This window comes from Trichechus manatus, unplaced genomic scaffold, assembly GCF_000243295.1.
Source record: "Trichechus manatus latirostris isolate Lorelei unplaced genomic scaffold, TriManLat1.0 scaffold00297, whole genome shotgun sequence".
Classification (NCBI taxonomy): Eukaryota; Metazoa; Chordata; class Mammalia; order Sirenia; family Trichechidae; genus Trichechus; species Trichechus manatus.
In genome coordinates, this window is record NW_004444233.1 from 200,825 (window position 1) to 206,824 (window position 6,000).

At 45.0% G+C, this 6,000-nt stretch overlaps 1 pseudogene; it reads right to left on the bottom strand.

The window, feature by feature from the left end:
- The window catches only part of LOC101358458 (cysteine dioxygenase type 1 pseudogene), a 182,388-nt pseudogene extending 176,763 nt beyond the window's left edge, over positions 1–5,625 (bottom strand).
- Positions 5,626–6,000: the final 375 nt, after the last annotated feature.

Genomic DNA, 6,000 nt, shown 5'->3' on the forward strand with positions numbered 1-6,000 from the left:
AGAGAAATAAGAGCCGTCCCACAAATAGACATATGCACACCCATGTTCTTTGCAGCATTATTCACAATAGCATAAAGATGGAAACAACCTAAGTGCCCATCAACAGATGAATGGATAAACAAACTATGGTACAAAAACACAACTGAATACTACACAATGATAAAGAACAATGATGACTCTGCAAAACATGGATGAATCTGGAGGGCATTTAGCTGAGTGAAATAAGTCAATCAAAAACGACAAATATTGTATGAGACCACTATTACAAGAACTCAAGAAAAGGTTTACACACAGAAAAAAACAATCTGATTTTTTTCCAGGGAGGGGATGGGTGGAAAGGGGAAATCACTAACTAGATAGTAGATAAGTGTTAACTTTGGTGAAAGGAAAGACAACACACAATACAGGGGAAGTCAGCACAACTTAACCAAGTCAAAGCCATAGAAGCTTCCTAAACACATCCAACACTTTGAGGGACCAAATGACTGGGGCTGAGGGCTGAAGACCATGGTCTCAGGGGGACATCTAGCTCAACTGGCATCACATAGTTCATAAAGAAAATGTTCTACATCCTACTTTGGTGAGTAGCATTTGGTGTCTTAAAACCTTGCAAGCGGCCATCTAAAATACATGTATTGGTCACATCACATTCGGAGCAAAGGAGAATGAAGAAAACCAAAGACGCAAGGAGAATACCAGTCCAAAGGACGAACGGACCACAGGAAACACAGCCTCCACCAGCCTGAGCCCAGAAGAACTAGATTGTAGCTGCCTATCACCACCTACTGCTCTGACAGGGATCACAATAGAGGGTCCCAGGCACAGCGGGAGAAAAATGTAGGACAAAATTCAAATTCACACACACACACAAAAAGACCACACTTGTTGATCTGACAGAGACTGGAGGAACCCTTGAGACTATGGCCCCTGAACACCCTGCTAACTCAGAACTGAAGCCACTCCTCAAGTCCACTTTTCAGCCAAAGATTACACAGGCCCATTAAACAAACAATAACACATGTGAAGAAAACATGCTTCTTAGTTCAGTTTAGTATACGAGGCCAAATGGGCAAGACCTGCCCAAAAGCAAAGACAAGAAGGCAGGAAGGGACAGGAAAACTGGATGAATGGACACGGGGAACTCGGGGTCTAAAGGAAAGCGGGAGAGTGCTGACACATTGTGGGGATAGCAACCTATGTTACAAAACAATTTGTGTATAAATTTTTGAATGAGAAACTAATTTGTGCTGTAACGTTCACATAAAACAAATAAAAAAATTTTTTAAATTTTTTTTTCAGGGATTTATATCACTTCTTCCCATTTCAATGTAAGCCTGTTAAGGGCAAGGCTCATGCTTAAACTTCACTCATCCACAGTACCTAGAACGGTGTCTTCCTAGAACATAATAGGTGTTTTTTCTCCATTCACTTCTTTACAATTGTGGATTAGTGATGATCTCTAGGCCTCCCTTGTCCACTCTCAAACACATCTGGGCTAATCCCAAATGCTGCTTACAATCTGGCAAGCAACTGGTGAGCTATTTCTAGTACTGCTGTGGTCAATAAGAAACCCAAGCTAGCCTAACCTGTTGCCGTGGAGTTGATTCTGACTCATACCGACCCTATAAGGCAGAGCTGCCGGTGGATTCGAACTGCCGACCTTTTGGTTAGCAGCCTGAGCTCTTAACCACTGTGCCTAAACAAGCTCCAAAAAGCCCAAACCCCAAGGTTTACCTCTGCAATTTGCAAACCTAATGGTTTTACTTAGGCTCTAATATTGAAGGCTGAAATATGGGGAAATCCTGCACATAGCCAACGAAGCTGTTGGCTTTGCCACAATTCTACACTTAAATGTTTTAATAATATTATTATCCCACAGGGGTGTCATGAGGATTAATGAGATCTTTTCAAATCACTTTGAGCTACTCAGTTGGGGGTACTAAATAAATGGTACGTGTTCCTCCTGAAGTGCCATTTTTGACATTGATTTGTTGTGGTGGGTTCTGCTGCCCAACAGTGCCAGACTGTGCCGACCAACTATTTTCCTGTAGACAATAGACTAGACGTCAGAAGGTTTCCAGTGAAAATAAATATGAATTGAAGTAAACTAGCCAGCAATCAGAAGCAAATAGGCTGCTATTAGAAATCTAGTATTTATTAAGCACTCACAGTGATCAACCTAAGAGTTTCACAGTGTGATACAGTAGAGCACGCATTGGATTTGGAAATGGTCCAAGATTTTAGGCCCTGCTCTGCCACCTAACAAGCTGTGTGAGCTTGAATAAATCGCTAAACTTCTCTGGGCCTCAAATATAAAGTACAGGCTATCCTAAGAAGCTCATCATCAGAGTCTTCCCGACAAGGCAAGCACATAAAATTAAAGGAAATATACCTGGCTGAGGGCTGGGGACCATGGTCTTGGGGAACATCTAGCTCAATTGGCATAACATAGTTTATTAAAAAAATGTTGAACATCCCACTTTGGTAAGTAGCGTCTGGGGTCTTAAAAGCTTGAGAGCGGCCATCTAAGATACTCTACTGGTCCCACCCCATCTGGAGCAAAGGAGAATTGAAGAAAACCAAAGACACAAGGAAAGATTAGTCCAAAGGACTAATGGGCCACAATTACCACAGCCTCCACCAGACTGAGTCCAGCACAACTAGATGGTGCCTAGCTACCACTACTGACTGCTCTGACAGGGATCACAATAAAGGGTCCCAGACAAAGCTGGAGAAAAATGTAGAATAAAATTCTAACTCACAAAGGAAAAAATAAGACCAGACTTACTGGTCTGAGAGAGACTAGAGAAACCCCGAGAGTATGGCCCCCAGACACCCTTTTAACTCAGCACTGAAGTCACTCCTCAGATTCACCCTTCAGCCAAAGATTAGACAGGCCCATATAACAAACAATAACACCCATAGTTCAACCACGTGTACGAGACTAAATGGGCACACCAGCCCAGGGGCAAGAACGAAAAGGCAGGAGGGGACAGGAAGGCTGGACAAATGGAAATGGGGAACCCAAGATCAAGAAGAGAAGAGTGTTGACACATTCCAGGGTTGGCGACCAATGTCACAAAACAATATGTGTATTAATTGTTTAGTGAGAAACTAATTTGCTCTGTAAAACTTTACATAAAGCACAATTAAGAAACAAAATAACTACAACGACAAAAAAAAATTAAAGGAAATAGTCATTTTTGAAGTAGAGAGACTTCACAGCAGGGAGAAAAACTTGTGACCATCCATCACAGGACAGTCCTCCGCTCTGGTTTTCCTTGCTATTAATATTCATTTCGGCACTAATTCCTGAAAAAGGAGGAATATAAATCAATTTTCAAGTCAGACATAGAGGTGCATTAAACATTTGGTCTATAAAAATAGGGTCTTTGCCTTTCTGTTATCAATCTTTGCAGCAAGCAGTCTGTCTTATTCTTAGATTTAAATGTATCAGTGATTATCCTGCTGCTCTAATCACCTGCTCAAAAAATATACATAAAATAATGGTGTGACTGTCACACGAAAACGTGTTCTGGAGTTTTGTGAGTTTCTGTGGTTGTCTACTTTTACCATCTTTCAACATGTGTAACTGCTTGCAGTATCTGGCACTGATGTGGAGGTGAAGTGGAAGATGAACAGACAGTGAAGAACATGGGTGCGTGTTGTACCCAGAAGAGCCAGAGGAGGAAGCCCTGTGGGATAACTGAGTTATGTGCTGTGTGCTCAGTTTCCTCTTACTCTCCATTCTAGGAATCCCACGATCCTGGGCTCAGAAAGAAGAAATGTCTATATTCCAGGACAGATAGAAACGCAAAGAACCACTTGTTGGGGAATTCAGTCCAACAAACATACACTGAATTCCTGCTGTTTACCAAGCACTTTGGTAGTTGCTGTTGTTAGTTGCCGTTGAGTCAATTTCAACTCATGATGACCTCATGTGTGCAGAGCAGATTGGTTCCATAGGGTTTTCAAGGCTGTGAACTTTGTGAAACAGGTTACTAGGCCTGTCTTTTGAGGCACCTCTCGGTCAGTTCAAATTGCTAACCTAGTATTCGAGCACTTAACAGTTTGCACCACCCAGGGACTCCTGATAGTTGCTAGGAATATGAATTGGGTAAGACCTAGTCTCTGTCCCAGAGAACCTCATGGTTGAGAGTAGTGACGGAAAGAAACGACCACAAATCACTCCTCAAGTTGTCAGCTAATGTTTGATGGGTGAGAGAGTTGTCTAGACAACAGTTTTCTCTTTTGGAAAATGACTTGAATGATACAACAGAAAACACAGTTTTAAAGCTAGAGTTGACTCTAAATTGGAGTTGCTAAAATGTCTGGAAAGAGAAATTGTGTTCAAAGAGACTACAACAATTTGGAGAAAGTGTTTAAGTTCAAAGGGGATAAATGTAAGTTGATATCTCCAGGCCAAAATCAAGTTAACAGAGTTACAAGTAGGGGAATGAATGTTATTCCAGTTTAACAACTAAAACCAAAACTAAACCAAACCCACTGCCAATTCCAGTCGATTCTGACTCACAGCAACCCTATAGGACAGTAGAACTGCCCCCATAGGGTTTTTGTGGCTGTAAATCTTTATAGAGGGAGACTGCCACACGTTCCTCCTGCAGAGCACAGAGCAGCCAGTATGTTCCAATCAGCTTTTGGTTAGTAGCGGAGCCCTTTAACCACTGTCCCCAGGGCTCCTCAGTTTAACAACCTCAAGGGCAGTGGTGGCACATTAAGTAGAGAGTCTAGGTACAGGTCCTGCTCTTCCTCCTCTTCCCCGACCCAGACTTAATTATAGTTACACCGGGACTTTCTAACCACAAAGACTGTTATTAAGTGTGTAGAGTGGATTTTCGACCCACAGTGACTGCATCTGACAGAGCAGAACTGGCCCCAGGCTTTAATCTTTACCAGAGGAAAGGGCCAGCCGTTGGAACCCACCAGCCCGCTCAGGGGCAGAAAGATTTGGCAGTCTGCTTCCATACCCTATGGGGCAGTTCTGCTCTGTCTTTTAGGGTCACTATGAGTCAGAATCCACTTGATGGCAACAGGTTTGGATTTTTGGTTTAATCTTCAGGTTTTTGGGTTAATCTTTACAGGAGCAGATCCCTAGATGTTTCTGCTGCTGAACGGCTGCCTAGGTTCAAACTGCCAACCTTTCTGTTAGCAGCCGAGAGTTTAACCAGCAACCGAGAGCTTAACCGGCTCCTTCCACACAGATTAGACTTGCGGAAATTCCTTCTTGGTTTTCCTCTTATTTTACCACCGATAGGAAATCTCACTGTACTTAAAAAGACCAGGCTGCCATGGTCAATCCCAACCAGAGACTTGGTTCTTGATTCTTTTCCAATAGCTGAAATCTTAGCTACGAAGTTAATGTGAACTATTCACACCAGAAGCGAAGTCCCTGAATCACTTTAATGACCCATTTTCTTCAGACTCCGGGTGCGAAACCCATCGGCACCCAAAACTCGGTTTGGCTTCTCATCCAGACGGGAGTTAAATTATTTAGAGACCTTCTCGCCTGGCAGTGATCTACCCTCAAGTGAGCTCAAGATGCTGGCATGAAGCTTGCCTCTTCCCCAGGGCGCCCACTTGGACTGGTCCTCCCTCCCTCGCCATCGCTCGGGTCTGAGCGCGTCTCTGCTGCGTCCTTCCTCCTCGTCCCCCTTCGCCTCTGCTACCGCGGCCCCGCCGGCCTTGCCTCCCCGGTGCCAGCCCAGGTGGAATGTGGAGGACGAGGAGGCCGGGCGCTGACTGGGTCGCGGCGAGAATTCGCCTGGCCCGCTGGCCGAGGTGTCGGCCCGGTATGGGTCGAGAAGAGCTCCGCGAAGGGGCCGCGGCCACGCGGGCGGGGGCTGGGGCCACCGAGGTGCAAGATGAGGCGCTTCCGTAAGGCAGAAGGGCGAGGAGGGCGCGCGTGCCGGGCAGCGCCCGGCGGCACCCGGGGGAGCAGGGCGCGCGCCCGCGCGGTGGGCGGGAATCCTGAGGGGACGC